Source organism: Condylura cristata, unplaced genomic scaffold (assembly GCF_000260355.1).
Source record: "Condylura cristata isolate star-nosed mole 26May11 unplaced genomic scaffold, ConCri1.0 scaffold00003, whole genome shotgun sequence".
In the NCBI taxonomy this organism is placed as follows: domain Eukaryota; kingdom Metazoa; phylum Chordata; class Mammalia; order Eulipotyphla; family Talpidae; genus Condylura; species Condylura cristata.
The window spans coordinates 15,909,583-15,923,500 of NW_004567104.1; the positions used below are offsets into that span (position 1 = coordinate 15,909,583).

Here is a 13,918-nt window from a genome sequence, read left to right on the forward strand (position 1 = left end):
GAGAAGGGAAGAAGGTTCACATGAGCAGGCTGGCAACATGGTAAGGCTCTGCCAGGGTACAAGTTCAGCCCAAGAGCCATACACTTAGCAATATGAGTGATAAGACAAACTCACTGGGTACAAATGGCAAGGACTTTACACCAGGCTGAAGGTTAGGCTCCAGTCTTTTTAGATCAACAGAGAGGTGAACAAACCCACAGAAACATAATAAAGGGAATAGTGTAGAATGACACTGAGAGCAGGGATGGTTCCTGGCTCCTTTTCCTTAGTAGCCCAATTCTTCCTTTACACACACCTCTTCCATCTAGTTTTCTCCACTAACCCTCACCATTCTCTCTATTTTCACCATGAGGTATGCTTCTGGATGCGGGATCTGATTACACCACCCCAATCCTGCACAGTAGATCTCTCAGTTTCCCCTGATCTCATCAATTATACTGCCCTAAATTTTCCCTGGAACCCAGGCTGCAATAATCTATAAAGAGGCAGAACATAACCCACTTGGTGGTTAAGCGATTGTTTATATCAAATGTCCTTTAGGCAGTCCCTGGAGCCTAACACAGATCCTAGGTAGCAGAGTCAACATACATACAGACACTTGAAGCAAATTTCTCATGGTTTCCCTGACACTCTCTGATTCCTGACCATTCCATACTGGGAAAGATAATACCTCCCATTTGTTTAGTATTTTACAGGTTACAAAACACTTTCAGCTTCATTACCTCACTGACTTCTCCCCCAAATACTGGAGGCATTATCCTCCCACCCACCACTCCTTCAGACAAAGAAACAGAATGGAGATTCAGAGAAGGTGGGTGCTCTGGATGAAAGAACTCATCAGAGGTCAGTGCCAACCTCCCCTTTCACCACAGCCAAAAGAAAGAATGGCTCCATCTGTGGGAGAAGAGGCTTCTTTAGCCTCATTTCCATCTCCTGGTTATTAACTCCTTGTTCCCAGTTAATAGGAACAGAAAATCAAAATGAACAAATCATTTGCCAGAACTCGAGGAATGGGAAATCAAATTCACTCAAGCTGACCTTGACCTATAGGGGTCCGTGATATCTGTACTTCTCTCCTTTCTCCGTGTATTTGTAGTTTTACAAATAATATTGCTTTTCTGTGACAAAGCAGCAGATCCCATAAGAAGAATGTGTGATGAAGGACAAAGTTAGACTTTGAATAACAAAAGAAATCAGAGGAATAAATGGGAAACTAGGGACATGAAAGCAAGGAAAGGGCATCCCACACAGAGGGGCCTGCAGGCAGCAGGTAACTGGTGATGCGTGGCATGCTCTGCTGGTGGGCAGCCCCTGGGGTAGTGGACCCAATGCCTCTCCTTCCCTGGCCACACTGGTTTTTCTTCTCACCACCAACTACTTTATCTCCCAGTCGCTTTCAGTCACTCCTGACCTGTACTCTACAAACCACATGGAGAGAACCAAAGTTTGTAAGAAAACCAGAATATGTAAGAAATTAACCAAAAGGGAGCAGAAAGAAGAATCACATAATAAAAGGAGGAAAATATGGCAATACTGTTTAAGAAAAACAGAACATGACTTCTTTTTGTTTATCCTCATGGAACTTGGAAGTTTTATGGAAGTGGTTGATCAAAACAAAACTTCAGGAAATCTTTTATGTAGGCCAACTACCTCACTGCTGACATGTCCCAGTACCACATTGTGGAGAATCACCAGTACATGAAGACTCAGAAGAGCTTCCCCACTTGGGATATATCTGGCTGCCTGTATCAGAGAGAGAAAGAGAAGAAAAATATATGCTGGTGTATGTTGCTGCTAGGCATTCAAGTAATGACCAAAATTCAAAGATGATGAGAAACAGCCTCACAAGTAACTAAAGACAGAAAAATTGAAAACACCCTAGTGTGGCAAACTGAACTGAATACCCATGATTTCTGGGCCTTTCTACCTTTTTAATTGGATGTATATTTCTCCTGTTTATTTCCAACATGATTTGGGACAGGATGTTTATAAAGTGCCCCTGTACACAAGATGCTTTGTCCTTCAAAATATCATTTAAAGACACATTTAAGGCCTTTTTCTTTGGCCCATGACGTTGGCAAAGGATGGATAAGATCCCTCCCAGACTACAGGGGACCCCAAGGAGCCCTTCTACACCCCTGCACACAAATTAGCAACCAGTTGTTCTGTCTTTTTCTGTCTTCTACAATAAGACTATACATCTTCCCTAATCCCACTAAAGTTGAAACAAAGCCTGTGGGAGAAAGATAAGGTGAAAGGGAACCAGAGAGAGGAAGGCCATGCCTTTCCTTTTAATCTAACTCTTCCAGAGCTTGCCTGGAGAGACCCAGAGGTATCTGTGAGGTATGTCGGGTAGGAAGCACACTTATTCTCAGGCTGTCCGTGTTCCCAGCTGTGCTGGAATTCCTCCTCTGCCTCACTGGACTGTGTGGGGCTCATTGTCCCTCACTTAGTCTGTTCTTTATCCCCATCTTGTTTTTTCTTTATTTTTGAATAGTTTTGTTTTTATCATTTGGGGAATTGAAAAGGCAGGAAAATAGAAATAACCTAAAATATATTTTACTGACAAAAGAAATTTAGAAACAAATTCTAATGCCAGGAATTTTTAATTTCTCCTTTTCATTCTTGAAGCTACCATGCTTGTCTCACCAGGCTGACTGTGCCTGACATACTGAGTCCAGGCACTTCAGGGACAATGTGAGTGGCATCTCTCACTCATGAGACCACCTCGTCAGCTACTGGTTCTCTAATTCTTGCCTCTCTGTTCTCTCAGCAAATGTGTACTGGTGGGCCCTCCCTGGTGGCGCAGCAGGTTAAAACACAGCACTGAGAAGCTAAAGCATGAGTTCGATTCCCGCCTGCCCCAGAGGTAACCACATGGCATGGCAGACCTCTCCTGGCCCACCCGCTGCTCCCCTCAGCAGTGTACTTCGTCAACCTGCCTGTTCTGCTCCCCACTCTGACTATGAAGCCTCTCGCCGTCCCTGAGTCTCTGCCCTATACCCCAGTTCTGTATGCACAAATAAATCTTTAAAAAAAAAAAAATGTGTACCAGTGAAGAAAGAAATTAGAGACTTGGAGTCAAACTATCTTAGGAGTGCCCCCAGTGCAGAGGCCCCTGAAAACGCTTGAAGTATGTGAAGGGCTGTCATTCAAAGATCTCCAGGCTCTGTCAGGTCATGCGGGGTAGGCGTGGCCATCAGCAGGAGGTCTGGAAGGCAGCTTGGACTGTCCTAACCTGGCAGAGTTGCCAATTGTTTCACAGGACAACACATTTCACCAAAGATGTTTGAGAGCTTTCCTGAATGCTGGTTCCTAAGCCTGGATGCCTACTGCAGCCTCAAAGAGGTTTTAATAAATGTGCATATTCTTATACCATCCTCTGGACCACAGAATTAGATTCTATGAATTGGAAACAAGAGCACTGAACTTGTGTAAGAAAATGTAGATTTAAGGCTGTCCTGTTATGCTTTCAGAGGAGTGAAGTTCTAAGTTACTAAAACTTAAGAGTGAAGTGCTTAGAGCTTCAGTTTTCTCATTAGTACAAGTGGCTACTAACAATACCAACTTTACAGAGTTGCTGTAGAAAGTAACAATTAGTGGTATATGCTCCATAAATGTTGTTTTTCTAAAGAGCTAACTTGGTCTATGGAATTCATATTCTGGTGCTACTGGGAATGGTAAAAGCATGAGAGCATCTGTGAATTTAATAGCCCCAGGAAATAACAGTCCTATATCTGTCTAGCCCAAACAACTAATGAATGGATTTTTAAATCTGGTACAGCACTTTACAATTCATAAGGAATATTCGTATGCACTGTCTCATTTAGATTTTGTTCCTCACAACAGTCATGAAGGGTAAAAGTGATAATATCCACAACTTTACAGATAAGAAAATTGAAAGGGTTAAGTAACCTGTAAAGGTCAGGTTACTCAAAAATTTAGTATCTCCTAATTCCTAACTAGGTGTCATTATTTTTTTTTCATTATTTTTTAATAAACAGTGATTTAAAACATTGTATATGATTTAGAATAGGTTCACACTTGTTCATATGTATGTTAACACATCATACACCAAAGTACCCATAATCCTTCACCAGAGTCCAATGGGTGCCCATCTCACATTGCTCCCCCAACTAATAATACTTCCCATCTGGTAGCCTCAGTTATACAGTCATACTTTTAGGAATTGTGTTGGTTTATTTTTTCTAAAAACTAGTTTTTATTATATGTATTCTTCCCTAGTAGATTAGAATTTTTTCCTTCAGTTTCATCTTTTATTCATTATATTTGTTTACATTTTTATTGAGATAACCTTGGCTAACATCACTGTTTGTGTTCTGAGATTATAGGCTCTCTCCCCTTCAGGTGTTGTTTCCAGTTTGCTCAACACCCCCAAAATACCCATTGTCTGCCACCACCCTATTCCATTGTGCTCCCTCCCAGTTATAACTCTTTGCTTTCTCTCTCCCCCTTTAGATCTCTCAGTTCTATAGTCAGCTTTCAAGGGTTAGCTTTTAAGTTTGGTTTTACCTGACATTCTGTTTGGTTTCTACATCTAAGTGACATCATTAGGTATTTGCCTTTCTCTTTCTGATGAATTTTGTTTAGCATAATCCCCTCCAGTTCCATCTATGTTGCTTCAAATAGCAAAGATTTATAATTTCTGATAGTTGAGTAGTATTCCATTGTATGTGTGTGTACATACACATCTTTAAAAAAAAAAATGAAGTACCATTTTCTTAGGTCTTTGTTAATTTTTTTTGACAGCATAGGATTTCTTCCCTGAGCTGTGGACACCATAGCTCTTCCCATCACTAAAACATGCTTAGTCCTCCACCATAGTCCATTGTGCTGTCCACCCCTATTTTAACTCCTCCCCCTTCTCCTCTCTCCCTCACCCCTCCTGGATGTCTCAGTTCTATGGTCAGCCTTGAAGGTTTTGTTTTTTATTAAGCTGTGTCTTTGTCTGATTTTATGTTTGGTTTCTCGGTATTCCACATATAAGTGAAACCATTTGGTATTTATCTTTCTCCTTCTGGTATATTTCACTTTGCATCATACCGTCCAGCTCCATTTAAGTTGTTGCAGATGATGTAAGTTTATAATTTTGATTGCTAATTAGTATTCCATTGTGAGTGTGTATATGTGTGTGTGTGTGTATAATGTGTGTGTATATACATACATACATACCACATCTTTTTCTTTATTTTACAAAAGTTTATTTTTACATCATTTTGTACATTTTTTTTTCCATCTCAATTGTAATCCCCGCGGGTTTCCCATCACCAAGTCACCCGTGTGCCATCACCATAATCCCGTTGATTTCCCTCCCCACCCCCCCCCATTTTTGATCCAATTCCCCACTCCACCCCTGCAAAATGTCTCTGGTATATGGTTGTTCATTATTTTTGTTCTTTTCTCTCCTGGTCCATTATACTCCTGCTATGAGTGAAACCATCCGGTATTTTTCTTTCTCTTTCTGACTTATCTCACTAAGCATGATCTTTTCCAGCTCCATCCAAGTTGCTGCGAAAGACATGTGTTTCTCTTTTTTGGTTGCTGAGTAATATTCCACTGTATATATGTACCACCTCTAATTTATCCAGTCATCTACTTTTGGGCATTTGGGCTGCTTCCATGTCTTTCTAATTGTAAATAAAGCAGCAATAAACATGGAGGTACAGGTATCTTTTCCAATCAGTGTTTTTGTGTCTTTTGGGTAGATACCTAGGAGTGGGATTACTGGGTCGTAGGGAAGTTCCATGTTTAGCAGTTTGAGGAACCTCCAAACAGTTTTCCATCGTGGTTGTACTAGTTTGCATTCCCACCAGCAATGCAGGAGAGTTCCTTTTTCTCCACATCCTTGCCAACATTTGTTGTTGCTAGTTGTTTGAAGATGTGCCATTCTCACTGAGGTGAGGTGGACATACCACATCTTACTCTACTCATCTGTTGTTGGGCACTTAGCTTTTCCCCGTGAATTGGCTATTATAGAATGTTGCAACTATATAGGACTGCATATATCCTTTTAAATTAGTGTTTTTGCATTCTTTGGGAAGAAACCTAAGAGTTTAACTACTGGATTATCCTGCAGATATATTTTTTAATATTTTGAGAAATTTCCAAAATAATCCCCATAGGTACTAGACCTTTTTACATCCTATCAATGACATATGAAAACACTTCATGTCTATGGTCTTTTTGATATGAAATGGTATTCCATTGTGGCTTTGATTTGCATTTTTCTAGAGATAAGTGATCATCAGTATTTTTTTTTTCATGTATCTCTTGGCCATTTATGTGCCTTTTTTGAAAAAGATCTTGCAATTCTGCCTATGTTTTCAATTGGATTATTCGGTATCTTGCCATTGAGTTATATGACTTCTTTTTAGATCATGAATAAATAGCCCCTTGTTGTATGCCAGAATCAAAGCAGTATAGTATTAGAATACAAACAGATACATACCATTGGATAGAACTGAGATCCAAGAAATAAACCCACACTTATATGAACAGTTAATATATGATAAGTGATCCAAGATTATAGAATGGCTAAAGAAATTCTCTTCAACAAATGTTAAGAAAACTGAATTGGCTTATGTAAAAGAATGAAACAAAACCACTACTTCATTCCATATGTGAAAATTAACTCAAAATGTATTAAAGAGTTGGATGTTAAGAACTGAAACCATAAAAAGCATAGGAAAGAAAAAGGAAAACACTTTGGCTCTATATGTCTTTGGAAATTGACCTTCCCCAGCAAAGGAAACAAAGTAAAAACCAGATAAATAGAAATTCATCAACTAAAAAACCTTCTTTAAAGTAAAAGAGCTACCATTAACTATAATTAAGAAAACACCCTACTGAGTGGAAGAAAATATTTGCAAATCATACAGGTACCATTAACTGTTCCTCCAACCTTCTTTTTTTAACCAAACAATGATGTCAAGACTTATTTCTTACCTTCAGAAGTAAATAAAAGACTAGAGATTATAATCTATGGTTCTTTACTTTCCATACTAATAGACAGTGACATGCATATAGTAGAAGCCCATACATTAGGGTGTATGCTATTAGGGTATATGCTATTAGGGTGACTTTGTGGAATGAGTTTTGATGAAAACAGCACTTTTTTTTTTATCAACATAACCCCCAATTTGAGAACTGAACATTCATTTTATCTAACCTTTGTCTCCAGTGTTCTTACTCCATAAATATGTTGAAATTTTCCTTTACCATTTGTCCTCGTCTTTTGTTAAAACCTGGCTAATTTTTCTATGTTAGCATTTTTTTAGATATTCCCCATTTAACCATCCTCAACAGTTTTTGTTATTCTTCTCAGCCTCTCTGGTTGAGTGGAAAAACATGAAGTAAACCTGAGTTTTAATTCCCAATCTTCTCCCACTAGTCTTGATAGTTTGGAGTAAATTACTTTTTTTTTAAGATTTACTTATGCATACAAGAACTGGGGTACAGACCACAGGTATGGGGGGGTGAAAGGATTCACCAGAGACAGAGTGGGAGCAGAACTGGCAGCTATACTGAAATACACTGCTAAAAGGAACAGGAGGCAGGACAAGCGAGATCTGCTGTACCATGTGGGGTTAGCACCCTGGCAGGAATTGAACTCATACTGTAGATAGCTTCGTAGTGCTGCACTTTTAACCCTTTGTGCCACCAGGGAAGCCCTCAAGGGGTAAATTATTTATTAACTATTATTGTTAAACCTCAGTTTCATCTGTAAAACAATGATATAGCAAGGTCATGGTAAAGGTTGAGAGAAATAATGGACCAATGCTCCTGGCACATAGTCAGTACAAAATAATTGTTATTTGTCTTCTCTCCTCTTTCTAGTATCTTCTCTTGCAAACTTTTCTAAACTGCATCAATCACAAGAATACAATCCTCAAGAATAATTATCATTTTTACCACTTTACTACTTAGATGTTTCATTAGCATCTTCTAAACAATATTCCCCTTAAGTTCAAACAAGACCAACACTGTCCAATAAAAAATCAGTGTAGACAAATGAGTCATACCTGTAATTTTAAATTTTCTAATAGACACAGTAAAGTAAAGCTAATAGAAATAACTGACATTAACTTTAATAATTTCATTTAATACAAGATTTTTAAAATATTACTATTTTAATATATGATCATAAAAGCATTCATAATTTTTTTTCAGCAGCATATTTGAAACTTACAGATATATGAACTCAGAATGGGTATGTTTCAAGTGCTCTATGGCCCTGTGTGACTAGCAGCTGGCATGCAGGACAGTGGAGCCCAAACTCAGTTTAACCTTTAATTGACAAATGGTTTCCTTTGCTAATGACCCTGATTTCTTGGGAATTATCAGCAGTTATCAAAAATACTCATCTGTCACATTCTCCTTTTTTTCCTAAATAAAGACAAATCTTTCATTCATATGGAAGCCTCTCCCTCCTTCCTGTCTTATTTTTCATAAACTTGAATGTCAGGCAGTTCCTTCTGGACAGAGGATTGTGCTGAATTCCAGCTGGATGTGAGGTCAGATTGAGAAGAGGCCTGTTGATTACAGAACAATCTTGGTGACGAATAAAGTTTCTGAAGCCAGGCAGATCTGGGTTTATACTCATGCATGACCTTTACCATTAACTTCCCTTGATAGCTAGGAATGGGGTGGGGTTAAGATACATGTATGTCAGTACTTGAAAAGCTAATGGTGCAAGCCATCATTAGCAATAACGCTATCATAGTTTAGCCCAACAAATCTGCATTTGTGAATGCTTCTTTTCATGGCTTTTGTACAAACCACACGGGTGACTGCTGTCCTGTGACACTGAGACATAGGGTTTGCAATACAGTATTAGCTTGGAAGTGTTAGTACCATCAAATGGCAGCCTGAAATCAAAACAACTATTGCTCCTCCTTGCCAAATTGCCAGCGACATCAACATTAGCACCATTTTCAAATTAAGAAATTAATATTTAATACTTTATTCACCTTGTTTTTGCATAACATCACTGCACTGCCTTTCAGGGTTATTGATATGCAGGAAGGAAGATTGCCAGCTCCAAACCTGGGTAACTTTATCTCCTCGCTATGAAGCCTTCCAATAGGGTTTCCATAGTCTAATGAAGTGCTGCCTCTTTTGAACATTATCAGTATAAAGGAACAATAAAATGATAGAGGAATAAAAGTTAGTTAAGCATTTAACAGTCCCGTCAGTGATTTCTAAGTAAATTATCCGTCATTCTTTTTAACTACAGATAAATACAACCGAAGTTGCAAAATCTGGTTAAAGTACAAATTCTCCGAGGCTTTTGAAAAAGCACTGACTTCCAAAGCCCCATGTTCCTGTAAAATTATTAAGAAATATTGTTTAGAAACACCACTTTTAAAACTCTTAACTGGTACTCTTCCATAACCTATTCCCAAACATTTCTTGTGAGAGAAAGAATGTAAAAGTAAAGCATAGATGCTCCCACACTTTTGTAAATAGGAAACTGTCAGTTTTAGTAATTCCTTTCTCTGTATGCATGCCCCTTGACCCATTATCTATCTATATATAAACACATATATAGTGCACAACTTTTAGTTTGTTCATTTTTAGTCGAAAGTACTTTCCCAAAATATAAATCATCAAAGATGAAATACTAGTTACCAAGGAGACACCCTGATAAATCAAAGTAATATGTAGGCATGCAGTATCTGCTTAGTTCAGGAAAACTTATATTTAAAAAGAACAAATCATATCTGAAGCAATCCATATACTAGTTCATGAATTCCTACTGGCAAGAAGCACAGGGAGTTTTTGTTTATTTTTTAACCATGGAAGCAAATCTGCAAGTGCCTCTTATATGGAATCTGTGAGCAGATTTAGATGGATGGGGAGGATCTCTTGAGTTTGCTTGATTTTGGAAAACAAACACCATCCAAGGACAAAGTGGCCCAGTGGAGGTGACTGAGGATAACACTGAAGAGCTCTGCATTTTCAGCCAGGAATCTGCACGAGGATGCGCTTGGAAATGGAAACGAAGGAAACCTCAATGCTTTTGGCTGCAGTCGTGACATTTTCCTAGTTAAAGACAATAGCACTTAAAAAAAAAAAAAAGGTTGACTTTTGATTTTATTCACATGGAGAGAATGAACTGCATGGATAATAATTCAGAAAGGAAGAATAACAATCATATCTGAAAATTTCATCACTGATTCTCGTATATTTTTGTAACAAGCATTGCTTTACTTGACTCTGGAGTCTCTACATGGCTGCCACTAGGAATCATGTGGCTATTACTAAAGAAAGACTTGTAAAAGCTAACATGAAAGGAAGGCATATACCCAGTGGAATGCTGAAGTATCCTGCTGCATATGAGAATTAGAATACTCAGGAATCAAGTGAGTAAAACAGAGGAAGAGATGCAAACACTACAGGGCAGAGAAGTTTCAAGAACTGTGGAAGGAACCAGGATTACTATTTGCAAAGTTAGGTTTGATGAAGAACCACATTTTCATTGTTTATTTCATTTTTATTACTTACTTTATGCTCTCCTGATGGCTGATTTTGTTCCTGAGCGACCAACAACAAATGCTAGAAAAATACTACAGACTGGAAAATTTCAGTAATTGCATTGTTTATTTTTTCTTGTCTGAAAATATCCTTAAAATTTGAGTGAAGAAAAAGGGAAGAAAATCCTCAAATCCTTGGAAACACACTGGTCATTTTTAAATAGACTTTCTGCCTAACGGTGAAACTACAGATGAATATAATTGCCTGACACAATTGAAACCTTCATAGTGGGAACACCGGGTCTACTGTTGCTAAGGTAATTCAATCAATTAAAGTTTGGGTAACATTCCTGAACTTATTAGTGAAATATGAGGGGGAGAAAGAGATTAGGCTTATGATGAGGAAAATTGGGAATCAAGAATTAACTGGGCTACAACTCTCTCCTTTGCTTTTTACATTTCAGATAAGAATTCTCAGGGTTTAGCCATCTTGAAATGATAAAAAATCAAATGAGATTCTGAGTGCTGAGGTATAAGGTATTTTATAAATAATAATATGAAGTTTAGTCTTTTGACATAAATTCTGAGACTTCATCTCTAGAATAAATAAAGCTGGTAACAGTGGCAGCCTGTATTTTAAAATTCAAGTATATAATCATATTTTTCCAACAACTTTATGAAATTTGCCATCAAATCTTATTGATCTCTTTTACCTCCGGCTTTAAATTGAGAACACCATAAGTAACTATTATTTTAATGAAAGAAAAGGATGGTGATAATTTATAGTGGGGAGAATACAGAAATAAAACTTGTGCAGCACAAAAACTAATAAATATGTTAACTCGGAGATTGTAAAATCCCTAACAGTGCTTTTCATCCTAACTTGTTTCAGAGGTCTGTAAGCGTATTGTACTTGCTGCAATTACAGAGGTGAGAAAAGAAGTGGGGAAAAAAAGTTACCTAAAGGTCGATTTGGAAGTGTTTAAATTACTTAAAAATTTAAATTATAGCTCAAAATTCATTTCTTTGTAGATTTATTTATGTTTGTATATCTTTTATTCTTATGGATGGTGCCAAAGTTGTTGATGATGTAGAAAATAGATTAAAACAGTAAATATAGTGAATTTTTTTCATATTTCCATCCAGAAATATGAAAAACAATGTATATCAACTTTGTCAGCAATGTATATCCCTATATGAATGCTAAACATTTCAATAAGTCTCTCACATATATAGTAAAAGACTTTTTATAATGTTCAAAAACATTAAACACTTAGAGAAAAGAAACCTTACATTCTCCATCAGTTTTGGCTTAAGTCAAAAAAGTTTTAAGAGAATTAGTACATATAAAATGTAATAATTTAACTTTAAATGCAGTAATATTCAGAAAATCCTGAGTATAAAGAAATATTAAGTGCTAGACATTTTAATGTAAATTTCTATTGCTATAATAAATTTGTGACATTCTTTCCTCCAAAATGGAAGTGAAAAATAAAGATAGATTGACTTGATAAAGAAAAGCACCTAAGTAATCACAAGGTTTTAGGAGTATCATCTTCTCTCATTGTTGTGTTTTAAATAGTGTTCAAGAAGGTATGTTTTTAGTAACAACATCTTGACATATAATACTTTAGAAGTTGTAGGATTCAGTCATTTAAATGATTTCATTTAATATTCAATTACCCTGGGAAATATTTCTTTCCACCTTCTTTCTTCTGAGGAAAGAACCATAGACTAAATGACTGCATGACTTTCCAAAATCTTAAAGTTACTAAGTTGTGGAGCTGTGACTTGAATTTGAGCCTTCTTACTTCACTCCCATGGTCCTACTGGTGTACAGTATCTCCACTGAAAAGATAAAATATTACTAAATATTACTATGGAAACCTCACTGAAGGAAAATATGATGTACCAAGGACAAAAATCAATGGTTGAAAAATTAGCTGGATCTCATAGAAAAATCTCACATGTTGAAAGAAGTTGGGAATCGTTATGCTTTTTTATTTTCTTATAAGCTGTGATCATTGTCATTTTAAAGCATCAAACTTAGCTAAATTAGGTTTCCAATTAGGTTTTTAATACTGGTGGACAGTAGGAAGAGTCCTTATGAAGAACAGTATAAAAATTAAATAAGTAAAAATAAGAAAAAAAAAAGAATGGTGAATATGGTAAATATATATTATTTAAAATGTAGTGTGATTCACATTTTGTGCACATGGACATTAGTCAAATTTGAGATAGCATGTTACAGAAAATGTTAAGTGCATTTATATAGGAAAGTGTATAAATCTGCAGTCACACAATTCCAAAGTTAGAAAGTCAAGTGAATTACAAACTGGCTACACAGTCACCATAGGGTATCAATATATCAATAGCTATGATCCTTTGCCAGAGCCATGTGACTATATTACTGTATTGTTTTTTAAGTAATAGTTTATTTTTACATCATTTTGTGCCTTTTCCATCTCAGTTGCAATACCTGTGGGCTTCCCACCACCAAATCACCTGTGTGCTATCACCACAGTCCAGTGCACTTCCCTCTCCCCACCATTTTTGATCCCATTCTCCCATTCCTCCCCTGTAAAAACTCTCTGGTATATAGTAGTTCATTATTATTATTATTTTCTCCCCTGGTCTCTTATACTCCTGCTATGAATGAAACCATCTAATATTTTTCCTTTTCTTCTACTAATTTCACTAAGCATAATCTTTTCCAGCTCTATCCATGTTGCTACAAAAGGCATGTTTTAAAGTTTTTTTGTTTGTTTGGTTTTGGCTGAGTAATATTCCATTGTGTATATGTACCACATCTTTTTAATTCAGTCTCCTACTTTTGGGCACTTGGGTTTCCATGTCTTTCCAATTGTAAATAAAGCAGCAATAAACATTGGGATGCAGGTGTCTTTTTAAATCAGTGTTTTTGTGTCTTTTGGGTAGATACCTAGGAATGGGATTGCTGGGTCATATGGAATCTCCATTTTTAGCAGTTTGAGAACCTCCAAACAGATTTCCACAGTGGTTGGACTAGTTTGTATTCCCACCAGCAGTGCAGGAAAGTTCCTTTTTCTCCACATCCTCATCAACATTTGTTACTGCTAGTTGTTTGAAGATGTGCCATTCTCATGGGGGTGAGGTGGTATCTCATTGTGGTTTTAATTTGCATGTCCCTTATTACAAGAGATGTTGAACACTTTTTCATATGCTTGTTGGCCATCTGCATTTCCTTTTTGGAGAAGTGTCTTTTTAGCTCTCCTGCCTATTTTTTGATGGGGTTGTTTATTTTTGTTGAGTTTCATTAGTTCTTTGTATATCTTTGTGGTCAATCCTTTATTGCTAGTTTTGAGTGATAATATTTTTTTCCCATCAGTGGGATGTCTGTTTGCTTTTTGTAATGTCTCTTTTGCTGTACAAAATCTCTTTAA

At 36.9% G+C, this 13,918-nt stretch overlaps 1 protein-coding gene across 3 annotated transcripts in view; it reads left to right on the top strand.

Annotated features, from left to right (window-relative positions):
• The window catches only part of KCNMB2 (potassium channel subfamily M regulatory beta subunit 2), a 243,736-nt gene that overhangs the window by 117,559 nt on the left and 112,259 nt on the right, over positions 1-13,918 (top strand). Inside the window, exon 1 of one of the 3 annotated variants that reach the window (XM_012729615.1) lies at positions 10,783-10,813. The exons of the other annotated variants lie outside the window; for them this stretch is intronic. The gene's annotated coding sequence lies outside the window, so the exon portion shown is untranslated. Of the gene's footprint in view, positions 1-10,782; positions 10,814-13,918 lie in introns of those variants that run through there. 3 annotated transcript variants of the gene reach the window in all.